General features: G+C 43.8%; 1 long non-coding RNA gene across 2 annotated transcripts in view; it reads right to left on the minus strand.

The window, feature by feature from the left end:
• Nucleotides 1-25,000, minus strand: part of LOC144892063 (uncharacterized) — a 442,917-nt gene that overhangs the window by 24,930 nt on the left and 392,987 nt on the right. The gene's annotated exons all lie outside the window — the stretch shown is intronic.

Here is a 25,000-nt window from a genome sequence, read left to right on the forward strand (position 1 = left end):
GCACGCTCCTGAAGAGTGCGAGTGGAAACACATCACAGGGAAATCAGGTAAACAGCACAAGGTAGTTATAGGCAAACGACAAATTAAGTAACTGTTACAAAACAGGGTGATTAACACTACATATTAGCCAGCTACCCAAAAATTCAGGAATTATAACAAGCAGTCTTTGCAATTGAATGTTCCAGCTCTTTAATTAGCAACTACAGTGATAATATTGATGTTGTTGTTAATGTAATGAAATACAATGATTTAAAAGTATTTCCAAATGTGGTTCCCTTGGTTTCTCCACAAATGTTTTGTTTTTAGTGCCACTCCAAAATTCCAAATTCTGGCCCTGACCTACCTGCTTCGCCTACTCAGCTGCTCCTCATTAATGATGCAACCACTAGAACAAATTCATAATTTACATTCGATAGATAATTACATAGACAGAACTTAGACAACTTTGGAGGCAGAACTGGCAGGCTCAATAATGGCAGAGACTTTTGACATTAATTAGCTACTAAAGGCAAACAGTTTTACAATGGGTGTACAGATAAGTAAAATGTTGTTGGAGGATTACCAATCCACATCTTAACGACTTAGACTTAGATTAGATTCATGCAGAGAAGACCAAGGAGAAAAAAGAGACCTGCGTCATCCCATAACTGTTTTTGATGAATGCCAGTTACAACTCCTCATAATCCCACTATTTACCCCCGGTCCTCGCGTGCCCCATGGGGTCTTTGGCATTTCAAGAGGCTGCAGTTCCGACGCGATCCCAAATACCCGGCGTATCAGCTTTTCCACACACGTTTCTATCACAGCCAATGGTACGCCACGTTTCGGCTCCCCAGCCTTTCTCCGCTCGCACTGTCACCCCGAGCTCGCCCTCTTTGCGCCAGGTGCCATGTGGCCCACAGCCAAATGCACGAGCACAATGCGTCAACGCGCCATGTCGCTTTTGCTTATCACCCATTATCGTGCGCAACTCCACTCGCTAGCCCTCCCGTTCCCTTTCACCCGCCAGTTAATTGCCGTCTTCAAGGGCTTTCGATACTTGGGCTGTCACACGTTTCTCCCTATCCATGTGCTCACACCAGTGCTCTGATAGCCTTGGATGCTGTGGCCTAACTCTGAAAATCCCTGACGCTATTGCAGCAAGGGCGGCCATCTTGTGCTTTGACGGGTCCTGAGGCCTAGTGGTTAAGAGAAAGGCAGAGACTTCGTCTCAAACATCTACACAACCTGCAGTGTTCACAGTGAGCTATTAGTTCATAAAGCTTCGAAGAGGAAAGCAGTGTGGGTAAGGTTACCTGAATAGAGCAACAAAGGCCTAAGATGTCACAAAAAGAACGCAGCTCTTGAAAAATAAAGAATCCAATGAAGTTTTGCATGGTAGACAAATAATAAGAGTGAATACCTAAGTTCATGTATATGTCAGGAATAACCAGAAGGATTTAGAGTGGGAAGCAGTAAAAAGATCTAACCCGAACGCAACCATGTCGATAAACGAAGTCCTCTCGAAACAAACAAAGGTTGTGAAATGAAAGATGCAAAAATATGAGAAAAATAAAAAGAAGAAAATATCACTAACTATCCTCATATGACATCATCAGAGAAACGGTGAGAAAACAGACAGACATTTGCTTTGCAAAGGGTTCACAATGGCAACGTAAACACAGGTCGTAGTGTGCTTATACTGGCGCGTGCCTGGCACGCGTCCGGTGACGTTGCCCGTACATCTGTACGCTGAACATCATGAGTTTCTTCTGCTGCCCCATGCCCCCACATCATGCATACACGTAAGTGAATGCTTCGGTTCGAAGCTTGGGTTTGAATCGCGACCAAGCTATAAACTACCACCCTGGTGTTTCACATCATCAATGGAATCTATTGGAATCACCGTCTATTGGAAGGATGCCAAGCCGGAGAGTTAAATCACTGACGCTCTGAACAAATGACAAATTCCTGCCCAAATTTACATCTTCCGATGTAAATAAGCTTGGCCAGCTGATTCGTGAAAGACTTGGGACTAAAAAGGTTTCCCAACTGATCCCACAAGAAGGTGGGTGGTGGTGGTGGTAGTGGTAGTGGTGGTAGTGGTAGTGGTAGTGGTAGTAGTAGTAGTAGTAGTAGTAGTAGTAGTAGTAGTAGTAGTAGTAGTAGTTGTTTATCTCACTGAGATCGGCACAACAGAGAACTTGGAAAAGGCAAAAAGTGATTATGAGACATTTGGTCATCATCGATGTGAGAGAGTGAGAGTGAGAGTGAGAGTGAGAGTGAGAGAGTGAGTGAGTGAGTGAGTGAGTGAGTGAGAGAGTGAGTGAGTGAGTGAGAGAGAGAGAGAGAGAGAGAGAGAGAGAGAGAGAGAGAGAGAGAGAGAGAGACTTTCCGGTGCTTTTATTATAAAAGTATCAAAACACACACGGAAAAAACACCGCAAAATTTTTTATAAGAAAAGAAAGTTGTACAAGCAAAAAGGATGTATGTACATGTATATGTGGACATTGAGCATAAGTAAAATTTACAAAAACAAACTCAACACCTCATCTGTAAAAAAAATCGTCGTTCACACTGCCGAAACTTATCCGGGCCGACACTATTCCTTTAAAGCAAAACAGCACATTTTCATCTCTGCCACTCAATTTGATCTTCCTCATTTTACAAATTGCAAGTTTAGAAATTCCGCACAGAAAATTCAAGAAAGGGACCGCTGTCTTGCTCTTGGTGCTCCTTTCAATGCCATACACAAAAATTGCAACAGAAAAAACAAACTTAAATTTATGAAATAACTGTTGGAGGAAACAAAAAAGGGGTACCAATCTCTTACATTTCACGAAAGCATGGGTCACATTTTCAGCCTCTTCACAAAGGACATAAGGGACATAAGGACATAAGGGACATAAGGACATAAGGACAAAGGACATAAGGGACATAAGGGCATAAGGGACAAACATTCTGTACAGAGGGATCAAACTTATTAAGTAAGTATTTGGTGACCAGGGCCTGATGAACTAATCTCCAATTTAAGTCTCCGGTTCGACCTAAAGTTGGAGACCTATACATCTCTTTCCACACTGGAGATAGGAACGAACTAGCCGGAATGATCTCCTCCCACCGATTTTTTTAAAGGTTTTGTGAAACCCGGTATAAGCACCTCTTGGCATATCCCATAAATAGCTTTTTTCCCCATCACATGAAACACACCGCAACCATCTGACTTTGAGAAGACACACTGTTGTTTTTTTGAGGTGATTTGGAGCTCGGGGAAATAGAGACGAGAGTCCACCACTTCATCTGCCCCAGTCCACCCGATATTTAATTCCCTGAAAGTTTTAATCACAACTCTCAAAACTTTGTCCACCATTCTAGATGACCGAACCCCCACTTTTGATGTGAGAGAACCGGTGGATAACCATCCATTTAGGGAAGGCTTCATCAGGTCTCGCACTCTGTTTATTCCATTACAGGTGAAGCAATGCATAAATGACCTGGAGGTTGAAATTTCAGGGAATAAAGGATTCAGAACCAATGGCTCATGCATATATTTTTTGGCATCGTAGGACACCTCTAATCGTTGTATTCCAAGGACTTGCCAGGCATTCAGAAGGCTCTGATGAAACTCTGGGAGCAAAGTCGTGTTGACATGCTGCAGGTCCATGAGGAAGAGCTCTCGTTCATACTTCAACCCATCTGCTTCCTGCAGCCAAGCATTTGTGAGAGGCCGCCACGGGACACACTCACCATACAATAAACGCTTTATCGTCAACATGCGGAAAGCCATTATCCGACTCGGAACATGTATCAAGCTTTGGCCACCTGCATTTCGGGGTCTGCACACCATGTCTGGTCCAAGCTAATGGTGGCCTCCCCAGAAAAACTGAGTTAGAACCCTCTGAATGCCTATGACCAAGTATCTCGGAGGTTGGAGGGGGATAACTTTATGCCAAATAAATGGAACCGCCAGGTTATTTATTATTGTCACCCTTGCCTTAAGCGATAGAAGGTGGTGCAACCGTTTCCAACTAGCCAGTTTCTGCTTAATTCTTTCCAAGAAACACTCCCAATTTTTTTTGTTCATATGCTTGGACTCCGAGAAATAACCCTAAATATTTAAACCCCTCTTTGTTCCACTGCATTCCTCCTGGTAACACAGGCAGAGCTGAGGAAGGTGGACTGGGGCCCACCCATAAGGCAACACTTTTGTTCCAATTTACTTTTGCCATGGAAGCAAGCTCAAACTGGGACAGACATCGAGAGACCTCACCCACATCATTTTGGCTGGAAACAGCAACACAAATGTCATCCGTATAAGCTGAAGTAACCATTTTGTAGTTTTTTGTTAAAGAGACTCCTTCCACTGAGTTGCGGAGCAAAGCCAGTAAAGGTTCGACCGAGAGACTGTAGAGCATACCTGAAAGCGGGCAGCCCTGACGGATGCCTCGCTGAAAGGGAAAAGGGCGACATAAGCTGTTGTTTAGCTTCAACAGACAGGATGCATTTTCATAAAACAACTTAACATAGGAAACAAAATTTTGTCCAAATCCAGCTCTCCTTAGTACAGCAAACAAAAAAGAATGGTCAACACTGTCAAAAGCTTTTTCTTGATCTAAAAGAACCAAACCAAAACCATGAGATGTAGTACGACCGAGACTGATCAAGTCTCTCACCAAAAAAATGTTATCGTAAATAGAACGCTCAGGAACACAATAAGACTGATCAACATCAATCAAAAGGGGGATGACTTCCTTTAGACGTATCGCGAGCGCCTTCGACAATATTTTATAATCCGTATTTAAGAGAGACACAGGCCGCCAATTTGTGACGTCTTGCAAGTTCCCTTTTTTTGGAAGGAGACACAAAACTGACCTCCGGCAACCTAATGGCAATTCACCTTGTTCAAGGCTATCATGAAAGATGTCAAGTAGAGTAGGGCCTAGAATGTCCCAAAAGGCCTTGTAAAATTCAACTGGGAGGCCATCAAGTCCAGGGGCTTTCCCATCTTGGATTCCTTTAAGAGCAGCAGTAAGTTCTCCAAGAGAGATGCCAGGCTCCAGTTGTTGTTGCTGGTCTTCAGACAGAGATGGCAGCAGTTCAAACATCCCGTTTCTGTTTTCCTGGTTCACCGTTCTCAAGGCAAACAGCTTTGAATAAAAGTTTCGTAATTCATTCTTGATGTCACTTTGAGAAGACAGAAGCGCACCGGCAGAAGAGCGCAAAGTGTGAATTTGTTGAGGGATCTTGGCTGTCTTTTGCAAATTGAAAAAGTCTTTGTTTGGTTTGTCAAGTTGGATATTGTCCATTCGCAGTCGGACGAAAGCACCAGATGCACGCTCTTTCACCATTTCAGCCAGTAGTGTTCTTTTCTCTGACAACTGCTGGACATTTTCGTTGGACATTCCAGATTTATGCTCACAATAAAGTATATCGTTTTTTACGGCAGATATCACACCGAGTGTGTTACATGTATTATAACGACAGTATTGCTGGCAAAAACACTTAATTTGGGATTTTGTGCAATCCCACCATTGCCTTAAATTTAGGGAGGAAAACTTTTGCATTTCACATTCCTTCCATACCATTCTGAATGCTTCTTTGAAATGCTCACTTTGTAAAAGTTTGACATTGAAAGTCCAATATGCACTTCTACAAACGTGATGAGGTAAGCCACATACAACAACGACCATGTGATGATCAGAAAAACCAGATGGTCTTATATAAGAATTCTTGACAAGATTTACCTTATCATGGTTAACATAAATTCTATCCAAACGAGCCATTGTCAAAAGATTTCTTGCGGCACAAACCCACGTGTACTGCCGGATGTTAGGGTTCTGTACCCGCCACACATCCACAAGTTGAAATTTTTTAATGAGCTGTGCCAAAGGCCTTGCACTCGGTGGATGAGGCTCAGGAGTGTTTCTATCAAGTTGTGGGTTGAGGGTACAGTTGTAGTCTCCCCCCAAACAAACCAACATGGACAGGTCAATAGTGCTTAAAAACCCCGCTAACTTGTGAAGAAAAGCACTTCTTGCAGAGTTAGCACTAGGGCAGTATACATTAGTCGTGCAAATCCTTTGGTTACCACTGACAAACTCCACAGATAGTAAATGGCCCTTGCAAATTTCCCTACATCTGATCTCCAACGGCTGGAGTCTAGGATGTAACACTACTGTCACACCAGCCTTGGCATCAACGAAAGCACTGGAGAAAAAGTGACAACCTTTAAAGATTTTACGCCACTCAAACTCAAAGACTGATTTGCATGTCTCTTGTAACATCAGCACATCAATTTTTTCATTCTGAAACATTTGAAACACCTGGAGGCGACGCACACAACTGCGACCACCGTTGATGTTTAAGGATGTACTTTTATCTCCACTCTGTTATCTATTCATGAAGTTCCTTACCTGCTCGAGTTACACATTTTCTTAGCCTCTGGAATTGAGGTTCTGACATGTTAACCTGATAGGGTTCACGAATCATGTTCTTTGCAGTCAAAATAAAATCATGCAGATTCGGAAAGTAGTCTGATTTTTACATGTCTTTTCCTGAACGTTTCATCAAGGAACTTAACATTTTCTTGAGAAACCATGGTGATGGTGTTGTCATCACCCTCCTCACTCTCTTGAGCACTTAAAGCACGAAAGAGTGGAGAAGAGGTTTCATCAGAATCAAGTGCTTCGTCTTGATCTGCACCTTTTCCTACTATTTGTTGAACACTTAGTTTTGGAAACAGCAATTCTATAGGGTCAAGGACCTCCGTGCTCTTTGCTGACCCTTCCAAATTTACCATAACCCTTGTGGCTATAAGTATGTCCCCCACCTCATCATCCCTTTCATTTTTATCTGTCAGGGAAGGGTTAACGTTATCCTCACAGTCACAGGGACTTTCTCCTTTATCTATTTTTTCCTCACTGGCAGATCCAGCTGCTAACTCGTCTGAGCGAATTTGGTTATCAGGACAAGGACTTACCACATCCTGAGAGGATCGACTATTTTCCGGGTCATGCAGAATCTCAGCAAGTGGTGCAAGCGAATCTTCCTCACGTACACACACTTCCGGTACCATCTGCATTACCGCCAAGGAGTTTCTGGTGTAGGCCTCACCCTAGAGGTCCTGCGAGCCTGACATGATCTGAATCTTATTTTGTTTTTCTTTGGAATCACAGGATTCATCACTTGAACGCTTCTGACCTTTTTTCCTGGTGTCCGCTGCCGATACTTCCATGATATCGTCCGCACTGTCGTGTACAGTGGACGAAATGGGAGAGGGTTCAACCACTTTCATTCCCACCTTAGGTGGGGGGGGGCGGGGTTAGTCACCTCACGTTCTAAATCTATCACTCCCCCCCCCCCCCCCCCCTGGTCGGGGTGGTCGGGTCTGGCGCTTCCACTCGATCCACCTCCTCCCCATCGGTGTGAGGTGAAGAGGAGTCGCTCCTCACCAATCCTCTGCTTTCCTGCGGTGTAACCACATTGGGGCAGGCACTCCTCACATGCCCGTAAGCCCCACACCCGAAACACGTCATAGCTTCCGAGGAGGCATACATTTTGTATTCAAAGCCATTGATTTTCACACTCAACACGACAGAGTGTTTTTACATTTGCAGGCAGGATCATGTACACCACTCTCTTAAAGGACATGACATGTTTGAATCGATCGCAAACATTTCGCATCGGCACCATCAAAATCCTCGATACGACCTTACCAAACTTGCTTAATTGTTCACGTAAATCCTCATTTCTGATAAATGGCGGGATATTACTGATGTTAATCTTTACCGTAGGGGCTTGCAAAGCGAACACAGAGAGGAACGTGTTCGGTTCAATGAACAAGCCCTGTTCCACTACACTCGCTACCATGTGCTCCTCGGACAAAAAAACGACGAATTTCTTATTCATACGAGAGGCAGCGTGAATACTATGTGCACCAACGATGTTTCCAATGGCGGAAAGCACATCGTTAATTTCCACCTCGTTGGGAGGAACACAAACTAGCCCATGTTTACGAGTTAGCGATTCGTAAGTATCAATGCGGAAACGTTCGCCCGCCATTCTAACTCGACCAAAGACACGTTCGTAACCGAGAACCGAGAAAACCCAATGTTTGTCGAACACCAACAAACAGATCAGCTATAGCCTAAAGCCATTAAACACAGCCACAAAGTGAAGAAAAGACCTCCCCCCGGCGGCCATGCCAGACCGCCGGCTTAGGACCCTCTCAACACCGAACTGTGCGCTCTCACTCTCTCTCTCGAAAGACAAAGGTACAGAAAAGATGAAAACAAAACGCCAAAGCACACAGGATGGAAAAGGAGAGGGAGGGGTAGGGCAGGAGAGGAGAAAAACACACAAAGGACTCAGAACAACACAGAGCAGTTGCTCACAGCCGCCATGACGCCACACCCAAATCGCAACAGCCGGCAGGGGGCGACAGAGAGAGAGAGAGAGAGAAAGAGGGGGAGAGAGAGAGAGAGAGCGAGCGAGAGAGAATTTGAATTTGCAACACCATTTATTTCACAAAAACGCACCAGGTCAAGTCAAAATTTTACAGGAGAGAAAAAATAGAAAAAAAACAACACAGCTCTTAATGTTATTATTAAAAAGAAAAGTCCAAGTTCGATTCATTCACAACACATAAGGCTTCATTAATACACCATTTGCACTCAAAGAGTTTGACATTTTCATTCGCCACATAATAATCAAACTCTAACCTTATTCTTGCAGACACCAGCCCTTTAATCATAGGAACAACATCAAATCCATGCCCATTATCAATTTTAATTTTCCTCGATTTATATATTGAATATTTTACTATAGCAGCTAAGAAGTTTAGGAGAACACCAGAGTCCTTGCAGGAGGGTCTGAAAGGTACACCAAAAATAAAAGAATGTGAAGTAAAAGGAAAGGACAACTGATCAAAAAGGTGTGTGAGAATCGAGAAAAGAGGTATTAGTCTTTCACATTTCACATAGGCATGAAAGAGATCCTCCTTCTGTTCACAGAAGGGGCATGCTACTGGCACTGAGCTATCAAGGTGATGAACAAAGGTGTTCGTAGGGAAGCCCAATGTGCTAATCTCCACTGGATATCTGCTAGGAACCCGTAAATAGGTAGTTTGTACATATTAGACCACAGTGGCGTGGCAGGAGACCCTGGCCCTAACCTTTCTGACCACAAGGCCACTCGTGCCACTCCAGAGAAGGGTGATGCTTGGTTTTCTCAAAGGAGCTTGTGAATACCCGCCTTTGTTACCAAATGAAAATGAGATACAAGTTCACCATTCAACTGGAGAGCTGGGAGCACCTTAATTTCAGGGAAGGACAGCCGAAAATCCTTGACATTGTTTAAACCTTCCCAGCCAATATTTAACTCCTTAAACTTCCTCTTGACGATGCGTATAATTTGGCTGACAACACGCACAGATCTTAAACCAAGAATGGCCGCCACCCTACCAGCAGACATCCATTTTGTCCCAGATGTATCCCTCAGGTCACAAACTTTGGCAATTCCTCCTTGAGTAAATTTCCTAATCAAAGTCGGACTATGAGGAATGCATGGAAAAACCCCGTTATAGAAAATAGGCTCTTGGATAAACATCCGGCAATTATAAGCCTCAAGGCAACGATGAACCCCAAGACCTTTCCAAACTTTCAGCAAACTCTGATAAAAAATTGGGATTGAAACTAAGCTGACACGGTCAAGGTTCACCAGGAACAAGTGCCTATCATAACACAGGCCTCCCGCTTGTTGCAGCAAAAAAAACGCAAATGGGTGCCAGGGCAGCTCTTCAGCATACAACAGACGTTGCACAGACTGTAGGCGAAAAGCCATAAGCCGGGTCAACACATCCACAATTCCATGTCCACCCTCCTTCCGAGGATGGTACAGTATTTGCGGCCGAAGCCAGTGGTATCCATTCCAAAAGAAATTAACCAAGACCTGCTGGATGGCTGGCATCAACTCCTTGGGTGGCTGAAAGGCAATTAGTTTATGCCATAATCTTGCTGCTATCAAGTTATTTATAACAAGAGTGCGGCCTTTATAAGAAAGAGATCGCAGCAGTCCTTCCCATCGTTTCAACCGGTGTGTAATTTGTTCAATCATTCCTTCCCAGTTCTTCATTTCTACTTCCTGGTTGCCGAGATAGACACCAAGATATTTGACCCCATCTGTTTTCCACTCTAAATTATGTGGGAATGATGGTAGCAGTGTTAAAGAAAGGTTATCTGAACCGCACCATAAGGCTACACTCTTGCCCCAATTTACTTCAGCGGAAGAAGCCGCAGAGTAATCTTTGTAAGAGTAATCTTAAGGCAACGCTGCACTGCAGCAACACTACTTGGGCCTTTAATCAGAATGCATACATCATCAGCATAAGCTGTGACCACAAATCTTGAACCAAAAACGGCTCCCACATCCTGAGTTATTCGCTGCCTGATGGATGCTAAGAGTGGTTCAAGGGCAATTATATACAGAAGTCCAGAAAGGGGACAACCTTGACGGATACCCCGTCGGAAAGGAAAAGGGGGACATAAACTGTTGTTTACTTTCATCATGCAGAAGGTGTTCGTGTATAACAGCTTGACATAGGAAATGAAAGTTTCGCCAAAACCCATCCGCTCCAGAACAGAAAACAAATATGTGTGATCAACTCGATCAAAAGCCTTTGTTTGGTCAAGAAACAACAACCCAAAACTGGCACGCAAGTACTTATTACAAGAAATAATATCCCTTATCAAAAATATATTGTCATAAATTGACCTTCCTGGTACACAGTAGGTCTGGTCAGGGTGCACAATAGAGCTGATCACAGTTCCCAAACGGTTTGCTAAAACCTTCGACAAAATCTTGTAATCCGCGCACAGCAATGAGACAGGCCACCAGTTCTCGACTAGTTGAGTGTCCCCAGTCTTTGGCAACAGGCACATGACTGCTCTTCTGCAGGACAGGGGAAGCTCTCCAACATTAAGGCATTCATCAAATACCTCAAGCAAGTCAGGTCCCACAAGGTTCCAAAAAGTCTTACAGAACTCTCCAGGCAAACCATCAATCCCAGAGGCTTTACCATCCTTCAAGCTCCGCATAGCAGTTTCAAGTTCAGCAGCCGAAACTGACATGTTCAATGTGCGTTGCTGGTCCTCCTCAAGTCTTGGAAGCCCAGTAGTCAGCTCCTGCAAGGTCTCATTACTTATGCTCTGGGGTTTGTACAAGTTTGTATAAAAACCCTTCAAAACAGACTAATCTCCTGTTGGGAGGTCACTATTGACCCATTAGCAGCACGTAGCCCGTGAATCTGTTGTGATTTTTTGACAGAGTTCTCCAAACCAAACAAGGCCTTATTTGGCATATCCAACGTTAAATAACTCATTCTCATGCGTACCAGGGTGCCCATTGCTCGCTGCCGTACCAGTTCAGTCAAGATTGCCTTTTTAGTCCATAGCAGCCGGTCACCTGTAGTGTCTTTCCCAGCCGTATTAATGTTTTCCTCCAGGGCTGCAATTTCAGCCTTTAATGAATCAATCGAGAGATTTTGCAATTTAGTGGCATAAAGACTATATTGTTGACAGAACGATTTGACCTGACCCTTTGCGAGGTCCCACCACAGTCGAAGGTTAGCATGCTCAAATTTGGAGGACCGAATTCTTTCCCACACGGCTCGAAAAGCATCTTTGAATTTCATATCATTCAGCAGGTGGGTATTAAGTGACCAATACGCACTACCACCTGAGGCCAGAGGCAAATTAAAACCCATTGAAACCAGGTAATGGTCTGTGAAACCAGTTGGGAGTATCTGGGTTGTGGCCACCACATTTAGCATTGGCTTATTCACATAAAATCTGTCTAGCCTTGCCATTGATATCCTCCCATCATGGCATCTGCACCACGTATAGCACCGTGAAGTTGGATGTTGCAACCTCCAAACATCTTTCAGATGCTGATTTTTGATGATGTTCTCCAAAATCCTCGTAGAAGCGGATGGGGTTCATGACCGGTTCTGTCTACAGAAGGATTGATAGTGCAATTGAAATCACCAGCAATACAGATGAAAGCGGTTGTATCCAGTCCTTTTACAAAGTCATGCAGAGTGGAAAAGAACACTCTTCTTTCCATGGGCTCACTCGGTGCATATACATTCACAATGATGATCTTTTGTGTGTTGCAATATAATTCCACCGCTATCAGATGTCCCTTATAAAATTCCTTAAAGACAATCTTCGGAGCAGGGATTCTATCACTTAAGGCGATGGCAACACCAGCTTTGGGTGTGGTAAAACCACTCATCCACCACTGCCCTCGATAAAGTTTTCCCCATTCAGCAACCAGGGTGTTCGTAGCATGAGTCTCTTGTATCAGGATGATGTCGGCTTTCACCCTCTCCATCGCCTGAATTGTCTGATTTTTTCGTAAGGGGGTACAACCCCCATTGATATTCAGGGATGCGATACATATCTCTCGCATTGCCATTTACAAAGGTAACTCACCCTCCGCCTGCAATTCCTTATTCGCCTTTGTGACCGCTTTCCGAAGACGCTGAAATTGGGCCTCCGAGATTTCCATTGGGTCATTTCTTTGCAGGAGGGGTCTTGCAGCCCTGATGAAAGTTTTCACATCGGGAAAATGGTCTGTGATTACAACGTAGCGTTGCCTAAACGTCTCGTTTAGGAAACTGATGACGTTTTCCTTCGTTGCTTCCATCTGTTGTTCTTCCTGATCATTCACAGACATAAAGGCTTTGAGCTTCCTCATCCAGCTCCCTAACCACATCAACGTTGGAACTCCTTTGTTGTGTGTCAGGTGCTGGCACACCTTCTGTGTCATCAACACTGCAGTCTTCTTGTTGCATCACCAGGGGCACATCTGTGCCACCACTGCTGCCTATTATAGGTCTGCTTAGACCATCATCCTTGGTCGTTTCAACCGGATGTGAGCAACAACCGTTGTCACTCAGGACCTGGGACTGCTCGTTGTCACAAGGGACAATGGTCCCATCATCACAACCAATACTGGTGCTTTGATTTTCTTCAACAAGAGCAAGGGGTGAAGTCTTACTCTCCTCTGTTTCGTCACCACCCTGCCCAGCTTGCCGAGAATCATCAGGATAATCTGAGATACTGTTTGTTTGTACGAGTATCACTTTGCTACCTTTGTCTTCCACCTCGGCGCTCAAAAAGGTACGTTTTAAGTTCCTCTTAGCCTCGGTGCCTTTCATCAAAACCTCCTCATAAACCATATTATCTTGAGGTTGTAGCCTCTTGTCCACATCGACTGGGTGCTCCGCTGCTGCACTAACCTCAGCAACACCGCCACCACTTGCCACACCCTGGTCTTCTGGTGTGGATCTCTGTAACCCACCAGACTCATGAATGGGGGGCACTGCATCAGTCACAGGGGGGGCCGACCCAGCTGCTGTAGCGTACGTCTTCTTTGCGTCTGGACAATACTGCTTAGTGTGTCCATGTGCTCCACATCCATAGCAGATCAAGGTCTCGGTAGCCATGAAAATCCGATATTCATGTTCGCCGACTTTAAAGGTGTGGGAGGTGTTCAACTGTTTCGCTGCATATTTTAGTACAACAAAACAAAAACGTCTAAACGATTGTACGTGCTTCAACCTGCCGTTTCTCGTACGTAGAGGAACCCTAATGATTCGAGAGACGACAGTGCCAAACTCACCTAGCTTGTGCAGGATTTCCTCGTTACCTAGAAAAGGCGGAACATTGCTCAAAATGACTAACTGCCGGCGTGTCCATCGACGACACAAGAACAAACAGATCGTTTCCCAAGGTCAAACCATTCTGCACAACAATATCGGCCAGACTCACTTGCGAAACAAAAACCACAATTTTGTGATTCATACGAGACGCGGCACGAATGTTACTCACGTCGATCAAATCCCCAATCGCGAGCAAAATGTCATCCATTTCAACTCCCTCCGGCGGGACAAGGCACAGCCCGTGCTTACGTGATAAACCCTCAACGGTAACACGATCGGCAGACCTTTGGCTACTCCTATTAGCCATATCGTCAAAGGAGAAACGAAGTGAAAGCAAATAGATTTGTATAATCCTAAAGAAAAAGAAAAAAAGGAATAGAAAAAAGTGTATTAAATAAATAATAACAAAAGCACGGTTTAAACCACGTTAAGCACGGTTTAAACCACGTTAAGCACGGTTTAAACCACGTTAAGAAAAAACGTGGTTTCAACAAACCCTCACCGTGCTGGCTCTCCCTCTCTCTGTCTCGAAAAGAGGGGAAAAGAGGGGCAGGTGGTAACGAAGCAGGAAGGGAGGAAAGGTCAACAGACACGACAAAAGTACAAATGGGGGGGAAAAAACAAAGGAAAAGGGAAAGGTAAAAAGGGGGGTGGGGAGAGGACGAAACCAACACGAGCCAGGAGCTACAACACACGAACACGAGCACACGCCATCTTGCCACGTCCAACAACAACACGGCCAGCAGGGGGCAAGAGAGAGAGCGAGAGCCTGAGAGAGCGAGAGCCTGAGAGAGCGAGAAAGCGAGAGAGAGAGAGAGAGCGAGCGGAGAGAGAAGAGAAGAGAAGGACAGGGACAGAGACAGGGTTAGGGACAGACAGAGACAGACAGAGAGAGAACCTGGGTAGTCCATGATAAAAACAAAAAATAGCCCCTTGGGGGACTGTTGATTATTTCCGCACAGTTTCTGAGAAGATCTTTAAATGAATGACCTGAATTTGAGGCAAAACCCCCCTTTTCAGCCTCTTACAGGGGGCAAATCCAGTTGGGGAGCACAACACCATGAGACCTTTCTGTTCTGATGCGTCTTACCAAATTTGGTCCATATCGGTCATGTGGTTTGTGAGAAAAATATGTTTCAGTGAATATGAGCGATCTGGGGAGGAGGCACGTGGCCCCCTTTCCGGGGGAGACACGACCATGAGGAGCACAACTTAAGGTGAGGGCATGGTCCCGATGCCTCGTGGTGAGTTTGGTCTGGACCTGTCTGGCAGTTTCTGAGAAGAAGATTTTTGAATGAAATACCAATATTTGTGGCATCCCCTCTTTCACCTCCTTTATAGGGGGCACATATGAATGGGGAGAACAACCCCATGAGGCCTTGTTGTCCTGATGCATCATACAAAATTTGATCCATATTGGTCGGCTAGTTTGTTCGGAGAAGATGTTTTAATCAAATGTTAATGGCCGTACGGACGGACAGACACTGAGACCCCCTACGAGGTTATTTCAGGGAAATAAACTTAAAATTGTTCAACCGAGAGTGTCGCAACACACCTTGACAAAAAGTCTCCAATCATTTCTGTTGAGAGCTTTCTGAATCTCATGAGAAGTTTGTTGTAAAACTCCGCCACGCATGGACTGGACGTTTCTGCTCGAAAGGAAACAAAGCAAGCTTTTTTTTTTGAGTAACTTTGAAAAGATAAACTTTTGACAACCCAAACAAACTTTATTGTAAATGTGGGGAAATCCTGTTGGGTCAATTCACCGACGAAGAAATCAGTTCAGGCTGTGCGAGTTTTAAAGCGTTTTAAAGATTCACCAAAGACCCAGGACAGGATGCAATATGATCTCAGCTTTTATTCAAGCTCATCTGTCTCTCTTGCTCAAGACATAACCGCAGATATAATGATGCAAGACTGAGCAAATCGTGATTTCGTAAAACAAGCTTCAATGTACAAATCTCTCTACTCATGATGCGCAGTGAGTTTTGTACACGAAAGGAATGACGGGTCCCTCCTCTTTTACCATCCTGAGCAGCCCATTGCAAGGTGACCAATATGCCACAGGCACACCTAGCATGGTGTCACGTGCGGAGCAATTTGCTTACAGTTTAGACATTCATCTTCTTGTGGTCTAACTTCCAATTTATTTTTACCGAACATGCATCACGTTGCAAATCATTGTAGCCCAGCGTTTGGCGCCGGACTCATGTTAGAGCTGTGATGTATGGATGTTGTTGCCTATGGGAAAAGTGGGGGTGAGGGGGGAGTGTCGTTTTCGTGTGTTTTGTTGTTGTTGGCTGCTATCTCCACACGTGGGTGGGTTTCAGGAGATGGAATGGATGCCTACCAGGTCATAAAGTGGATCCACCTCTGTTCGTTTGTGTGTGTTTGTCTGTATGTGTCTGTCTGTCTGTCTGTCTGTGTGTGTGTGTGTGTCGTCACATATCAAATATGTGTGTATGTAATATGTATAATCTGTCACTTATAATATGTGTATTAATCGTTGCGCGTATATACGAGTGCATATGAAAAAAGACTTGGCATTTAATATGGAATATATATTTTTTTCTTGACTTGGGTTTACTTTCTGAACTCAGTATATCAATCTGGTGAGTTTTTTTTTACCCTTCGGTGATGTCTTTGTTGAAAGAACCATGTCACTGAATGTCTTTTGCAGCAAGAAGTCAATAACAGGATTATATCACAGGTGGCGTGACAAAATGTAAGGACAGGTACATTTGACGATTGGCTTCACAATCGGGTATACAAGGGTTGTTGCGTTCTGTATTAGTGGAAAACAACTGCTGCAGGTCTACAAAAGTTATTGCCGCTTCCTCTGGAGATGGTCCGTCAACTTGACAATGCTGTTTGTCATGGAGTGGTGGCTTTACGAAATTCTGGCATGAAACAGCGTGCTATTGCTCGGCAGTATGGCATCATTCAAGGTCAGGTGTCAAAGATCCTGAAACGAAATGCTCAGAGGGGTGTCCCTACTCCAATACCGAGGCCAGGACGTCCACGCCGAACCACAAGGAGAGATGATCGCCAGCTGCACCGGTTACTCTGCAATGGCCGTACCAAGTCAGCTAATCGGCTTCGGGCTGAGTGGCATCAACTGACAAATGTGCCTGTATCCAGAAGGCTAGTCAACCAACGACTGGTTCAAGCAGGCTATCGTGCCAGGCGTCCCCTGAGAAAGCCACGCCTGACCAGACAACACAGCCAGCGCCGATTGCAGTGGGCCAGAGAGCACCGTCAATGGCAGCCAGGACACTGGAATCATGTGACCTTCAGTGACGAGTCTAGATTTCTGGTCTATCGTCAAGATGGCCGCGTCCGAGTGCGCAGACAAGTGCATGAAGCCCACAACGAAGATTGTATAGTGCCAAGAGTCCAAGCTGGAGGTGGTGGGGTGACCGTTTGGGCTGCTTTTCATGCAGGGGGCAAAACTGACCTGGTTGTTCTGATTGGAAACCTGAACCAGTTCAAGTACAGGGTCATTCTGGAAGAAACATTGCTTCCATTTGCTCGTGCAGCCTTTCGAGGAAACTTTGTCTTCCAAGATGACAATGCACGGCCTCATCGTGCTCGCATGATCCAACACTTTCTTGCTGAACGTGGTGTAGAGCATATGGAGTGGCCTGCCATGTCCCCGGATATGAATCCGATCGAGAACTTCTGGGCAGAATTCACGCATCAAATCGACAACTTGGACCAGCAGCCGACCTCTGTGCGTGAATTGCAGCAGACTATTGTCACTGCATGGCAAGCGATTCCTGTCCAAACCTTGGCAAATCTCGTGAACAGCATGCCTCAACGTGTACGTGCTCTCCTGAATGCTCGTGGGGGTTACACGAAGTACTGAACTGTAATTTTACTGTCCGTCATCCCAGTCATAATTTAGCTTTTGTTTTTGTTGAAATTTTTTTTGGCTAATGTGCAAAATAAAGAGATACTTCTGGAAAACGTACAGAAGTTTAACACAGTACTGTCCGTGAATTGAGTTCGATATCAGATACATCACTTTCGAGGATCAATTTATTTGCTTCGAAATGTCAAATGTGGTTTTTGTTTCTTTTAAACGTCACATTAACAAAATCTGGAATAATTTCAACATAATTCCAATGAACTTTTGGTTCTAAGTCATCTTGAAAAGCCAGTTCACCCCCACAAAAAAAAAATTCCATATTAAATGCCAAGTCTGTGTATATAATGTGTTGAATATATACAGTGCATTCAGAAAATATTGACACCCCTTGACTTTTTCACATTTTGTTGTGTTACAGCCTGAATTTAACATGGATTAAATAGAGATTTTTTTTGTCTGTGATCTACAGGTAATACTTCCATAATGTCAAAGTGGATTTTTTTTTTTTTTTTTTTTTTTTTTTTTTTACAAAATAATTAGAAATGCAATACAGAAATATCTAATGTTTCTGAAAGTTTCCATCCCCCTGAATCAATACTTCGTAGAAGCGCATTGGCAGCGATCAAAGCTTTGAATCTTCTTGGGTATGTCTGTACCAGCTTTGCACATCTGGATTCGGGGAGTTTCTCTCATTCTTCCTTGCAAATTTGTTCAAGCTCTGTCAAGTTGAATTGATAGCGTCGGTGCACAGCAATCTTCAAATCTTTCCACAGATTCTCAATGGGATTCAGGTCTGGGCTTTGGCAAGGCCACTCGAGGACTTTCACATTCTTGTTCTGAAGCCATTCCAGTGTTGCTTGGGGTCATTGCCCTGTTGGAACATAAATCTTCACCCCAGTCTAAGGTCTTTTGCACTCAAGCAGGTTCTCCTTAAGGATTTGCTTGTATTTGGCTCCATTCATTGTTCCCTCTATCCTTACTAGTTTCCCAACCCCTGCCACTGAAAAGCATCTCCGTAGCATGATGCTGCTGCTTCACCATAGTGACGGCGTTAGATGGGTGATGAGCTGTGCTGCATTTCTGCCAGACGTAACGTTTTACATTTAGGCCACATTTAGGTCTCATCTGACCACAGAATATTTTACCTCCCGCTCTCAGAGTCTTTCACGTGCCTTTTTGCAAACCCCAGGCATGCTGTCATGTGCCTTTTTCTCAAAAGTGGCTTCCGTCTGGCCACTCTCCCATAAAGCCTAGATTTGTGAAGTGCTTCAGATACTGTTGGCCTTCCGGCAGGTTCTCCCATCTCGGCCAAGGAACTCGATCGTTCTGTAAGAGTGGTCATTGGGTCCTTGTCACCTTCCTGACAAAGGTCCTTCTTGCCCGGTTGCTCGGTTTTGTCAGACGGCCAGCTCTAGGAAGAGCTCACTGTGCTCTTGGGAACTTTTAACACTCTAGAAATTGTTTTATACCCTTCCCCAGTCTGTGCCTCCTCACAATTCTATCTCAGAGTTCTATGAACAGTTCCTTGGACTTCATGGTCGAGTTTCTGCTCTGACATGCACTGTCAACTATATAGTGCATGTCCTCATGTAATCCTTCTGAAATTTTTGCGACATTTTTTTCGACTTGTGTTTATTATCCACATTGTATCCGAAGCTATCACACTGGGGTTGGCGCCATTTTTATGCCTCTGTCGACGAAGTCGCCGGAGGCATTATGTTTTCAGGTTGTCTGTCGGGCTGTCCGTCCGTCCGTGACAGGTTTTCGTTACCGCGCTAACTTGAGAACGGCTAAAGGGATCTTAGTCAAACTTGGCACAGGTATGTACAATGAGGTAAAGATGAACTGATTAGATTTGGGGTCACGAGGGCAAAGGTCAGATGTCATGTTAGGTAAAAATACTGTTACCGTGACAAATTGTGAACCAGTGATGAAATTCTGAACAAATATAGTACATTTATGTCGAATGATGTGATTAAGATTAAGTGATTAGATTTTGGGGTCAAAGGTCCAAGGTCAAAGGTAAAATCTGTATTAGGTCTATAACTTGAGAACGGCTGAAGTGATCTCATTCAAAATTGGTACAGGTATGTATAATGTTGTAAAGATTAGGTTATTCGATTTTGGGATCAAAGGTCAAATCTGTAATAGGTCTAAAACTTCAGAACGGCTGAAGTGATCTCATTCAAAATTGGTACAGGTATGTATAATATTGTAAAGATTAAGTGATTCGATTTTTGGGTCAAAGGTCAAAGTCTGTAATAGGTCTATAACTCGAGAATGGCTGATGTGATCGAATTCAAAGTTGGTACAGGTATGTATAATATTGTAAAGATTAACTGATTCGATTTTGGTTTCAAGAGGTCAAAGGTTAAAGGTCAAAGTCTGTAATGGGTCTATACCTCGAGAATGGCTGATGTGATCTAATTCAAAGTTGGTACAAGTATGTATAATGATGTAAAGATTAACTGATTAGTTTTTGGTTTCAGGAGGTCAAAGGTTAAAGGTCAAAGTCTGTAATGGGTCTATAACTTGAGAATGGCTAAAGGGATCAAATTCAAACTTGGTACAGATATGTATAATGATGTAAAGATTAACTGATTAAGATTTTGGGGATCCCGAAGGCAAAGGTCAAAGGTCATGTTAGGTAAAATTGTGAGAACTTGTGAACAGCTGAAGGGATTTAAATTAAAACCTGGTACAGGTATGTATAATGATGTAAACAAACTGATTCAATTTTGGGGTCAATAGGTCAAAGGTCAGATGTCATGTCAGGTATATATGTGCTAACTTAGGCACAGCTGAATGGATTTAAATCAGACTTGATACAAGTATTATAATGATGTAATAATGTGGGTGGAGGCATATCAGTCGATGTCATGACTGCCATTATAGTTTTCTATTACTTCATGGTAGAGTTTCTGCTCTGACGTACACTGTCAACTGTGGGACCCTATATAGAAATGTGGGACCCTACATAGCAAAGCGCACTGCTAACCCCTTGCTACCATCTTTTGTGTGTGTGTGTGTGTGTGTGTGTGTGTGTGTGTGTGTATTTGTGTCTGTGTGTGCCTGTGTGTGTCTGTCTGTGTGGGTGTGTGTGTGTGTGTGTGTGTGTGTGTTGTGAATATAGTTTTTTGTTTTGAGGAGCAAAAGATCGTCAAGTTTGGCACCAATGGGCAGAGAAATCCGATTTTGTTAGTGACGTGAGCATTCATTGGCACTTGCACCTCAACCCCGTATCTATCTTGGACACTCCAACCAATATCATGGACCTTCCATCCTGTACCAACCAAGGACCTCCACATTGTATCCTCGACCTCCACCCTGTATCCTGAACCTCCACACTGCATATTGGACCTCCATCCTGTATCCTGAACCTCCACACTGCATATTTGACCTCCATCCTATATCCTGAACCTCCACACTGCATAGTGCATATTGAACCTCCATCCTGTATCCTGAACCTCCACACTGCATATTTGACCTCCATCGTGTATCCTCAACCTCTACACTGCATATTTGACCTCCATCGTGTATCCTGAACCTCTACACTGTATATTGGACCTCCACTCTGTATCCTGAACCTCCACACTCTATATTGGACCTCCATCCTGCATCCTAAACCTATACACTGCATATTGAACCTCCATCCTGTATCCTGAACCTCCGCACTGCATATTTGACCTCCATCGTGTATCCTGAACCTCTACACTATATCGGACCTCCACCCTGAATCCTGAACCTCTAAACTGTATATTGAACCTCCATCCTATATCCTGAACCTCCACACTGCATAGTGCATATTGAACCTCCATCCTGTATCCTGAACCTCCACACTGCATATTTGACCTCCATCGTGTATCCTCAACCTCTAAACTGTATATTGAACCTCCATCCTATATCCTGAACCTCCACACTGCATATTTGACCTCCATCCTGTATCCTGAACCTCTACACTGTATATTGAACCTCCATCCTATATCGTGAACCTCCACACTGCATATTTGACCTCCATCCTATATCCTGAACCTCTACACTGCATATTTGACCTCCATCGTGTATCCTGAACCTCCACACTGCATATTTGACCTCCATCCTATATCCTGAACCTCCACACTGCATATTTGACCTCCATCCTGTATCCTGAACCTCTACACTGTATATTGAACCTCCATCCTATATCGTGAACCTCCACACTGCATATTTGACCTCCATCCTATATCCTGAACCTCTACACTGCATATTTGACCTCCATCGTGTATCCTGAACCTCCACACTGTATATCGGACCTCCACCCTGAATCCTGAACCTCCACACTGCATATTTGACCTCCACCCTATATCCTGAACCTCCACACTGCATATTTGACCTCCATCCTGTATCCTGAACCTCTACACTGTATATCGGACCTCCACCCTGAATCCTGAACCTTTAAACTGTATATTGAACCTCCATCCTATATGTTGAACCTCCACACTGCATATTTGACCTCCATCCTATATCCTGAACCTCTACACTGCATATTTGACCTCCATCCTATATCCTGAACCTCTACACTGCATATTTGACCTCCACCCAGAATCCTGAAACTCCAAACTGTACATTGGACCTCCACCCTGTATCCTAGACTCTCCACTTTGTATCATGCACACCACCTTGTATAATGCATCTCAACCTTGTGTCATCGACATCTACACTGTGTTATGGACCATATACCCTGTATCATTCAGTTCACAAACCCAGTAAAGGCAAACAAGTCAATTTGCTTATGACTTGAACGTCCTTTGACACAAGAGTTGTGTAAGACTGGTAATTTTCACTTGAGTCGCAAGGAGTGAAAGTCCTGACTTGGAACTTAAAGCGTCACATTCCAGTATTGTAATAAACTACAACTTGAGTTCATCATTTTGAGTAATTAATTATATTGAATTGCTCATTAACAATAACTCGAGTGAGACTGAAGATAAAGAGAAGAGCATTCATGCGATTTTTTTTACATCACTGTATTTTTACATGAAATACAATGACACAGGAGACAATGGACAAACCAACATTGGATTTGAACCCATGATCATCTCCGAGAACAACGGAATGCTGCACAGGCAATCCAATCGATGGAAAATAATAGCTCGTTACGAAAGCACATTTAAACCAAGAATCGATGCGAAATCAATTTGTTTTACTGGACCAGAGTAATATAAAATATAAAAAAAGCATTTTATGCAGTTCAAGGCAAGCATCGTAACATGTTATTGAATCCTTATATATTGCATTCACTTTCTCCAGCAAATGCGCAAAAGGCTTTTTAGATGATTTCTTCTTTTAATTCCCCTTGGCTCGTGGTGCAGGGTGTGGTGATGCAGTCACATCCTTATCTGAGCTGCATACGGCCATGCATGGCACATTATCACTCGCAACCTCTTAGTTGGGAAGGAACATGGAGAAGCTACACGCATACAAAGCTGAGCATGCAGCCAGAAGATATATAATGATAGAGATCTGTATGTAGGCCGGTGTGAAGGACCTCCACCCTGAAGAAAATGTGGAATAGTCATTTGGGATTACAAGTGTTTTCACTAAGAACCAGACATAGCTGTTTAAACTTTCCAAGCTTACCTTTGATAAAATTTTAAATAGAAACTATAGCTCAATCATTTCAGTAAAAAAAGGTGTGTGGACATATGCGAGACTTTTAGCTCAGCCTGTAGGGAATAGGTAGGACAAAATACTCCTGGTAGGAAAGGTCGAGCGAGATCCTTCCCATCACCTCCCCCCCCCCCCCCCCGCCCATATATGTATAGCCGACAAGGTATATGTATATATGTATATACTGTAAATACAGTGCATTCAGAAAGTATTCAGACCCCTTCACTTTTTTCACATTTTGTTATGTTGCAGCCTTATGCTGAAATCGTTTAAATTCATTTTTTCCCTCATCAATCTACACTTAATACCCCATAATGACAAAGAGAAAACAGGATTTTAGAAAGTTTTGCAAATTTATTAAAAAGAAAAAACTGAAATATCACATTGACATAAGTATTCATACCCTTTGCTATGACACTTGAAATTTAGCTCAGGTGCCTCCCATTTCTATTGATCATCTTTGAGATGTTTCTACACCTTGATTGGAGTCCACCTGCGGTAAATTCAATTGATTGGACATGATTTGGAAAGGCACACACCTGTCTATATAAGGTCTCACAGCTGACAATGCATATCAGAGCAAAAACCAAGCCACGAGGTCGAAGGAACTGCCTGCAGAGCTCAGAGACAGGATTGTGTCGAGGCAGATCTGGGGAAGCCAACAAAAAAATTTCTGCTCCATTGAAGGTTCCCAAGAGCACAGTGGCCTCCATCTATCTATAATTCCAGTAATCTCTGTGTGTGTGTATGTATGTATGTATGTATGTATGTATGTATGTATGTATGTATGTATGTCTGTGACCGCTGTTTCTCGACAACCACGGGTCCGATATACTTTAAACTTGCCAGGTATATTGCTGGGGACCCGAGGATGTGCCTTTTCAAGGTTTCATATTAATCGGACAAGTAGTTACCGAGCTATGTCCAAAAAACGATTCAACCAATCAGAGAGCAGCGAGCTATCACGTGTGCCGAACGTGGCGAACAGACTCTGCCTCGGACGGCACATTTGAGAGCGTATTCATTTATTTCACGTTGGCAAACTATGTTGGCGTTAAACTATGTTTGAAAACTAATTAAAACTACTTTGCGATTCATTCGCTTTCCTGCGCGTTTGTGCACGCTATGGCGATTTCTTTACCAAACTCCGCAAGCCGTTCGCTTTGGACCAAACCATTTCATGTAAATAGAGGGGGGGGATTGTCACCGTACTCGCAAGCCGTTCGCTTTGGACCAAACCATTTCATGTAAATAGAGGGGGGGGGGGGGGATTGTCACCGTACTCGCAAGCCGTTCGCATTGGACCAAACCATTTCATGTAAATAGAGGGGGGGGGATATAATTTTAGATATATATATAGTACGGGCATGCCCTAGTATCTATCTATAATTCCAGTAATCTCTGTGTGTATGTTTGTATGTTTGTATGTCTGTGACCGCTGTTTCTCGACAACCACGGGTCCGATATACTTTAAACTTGCCAGGTATATTGCTGGGGACCCGAGGATGTGCCTTTTCAAGGTTTCATATTAATCGGACAAGTAGTTACCGAGCTATGTCCAAAAAACGATTCAACCAATCAGAGAGCAGCGAGCTATCACGTGTGCCGAACGTGCCGAACAGACTCTGCCTCGGACGGCACATTTGAGAGCGTATTCATTTATTTCACGTTGGCAAACTATGTTGGCGTTAAACTATGTTTTAAAACTAATTTAAACTAATTTGCGATTCTTTCGCTTTCCTGCGCGTTTGTGCACGCTATGGCGATTTCTTTACCAA

The sequence above is a fragment of the Myxine glutinosa genome, chromosome 5, assembly GCF_964187855.1.
Source record: "Myxine glutinosa chromosome 5, kmMyxGlut1.1, whole genome shotgun sequence".
NCBI classification, from domain to species: Eukaryota; Metazoa; Chordata; class Myxini; order Myxiniformes; family Myxinidae; genus Myxine; species Myxine glutinosa.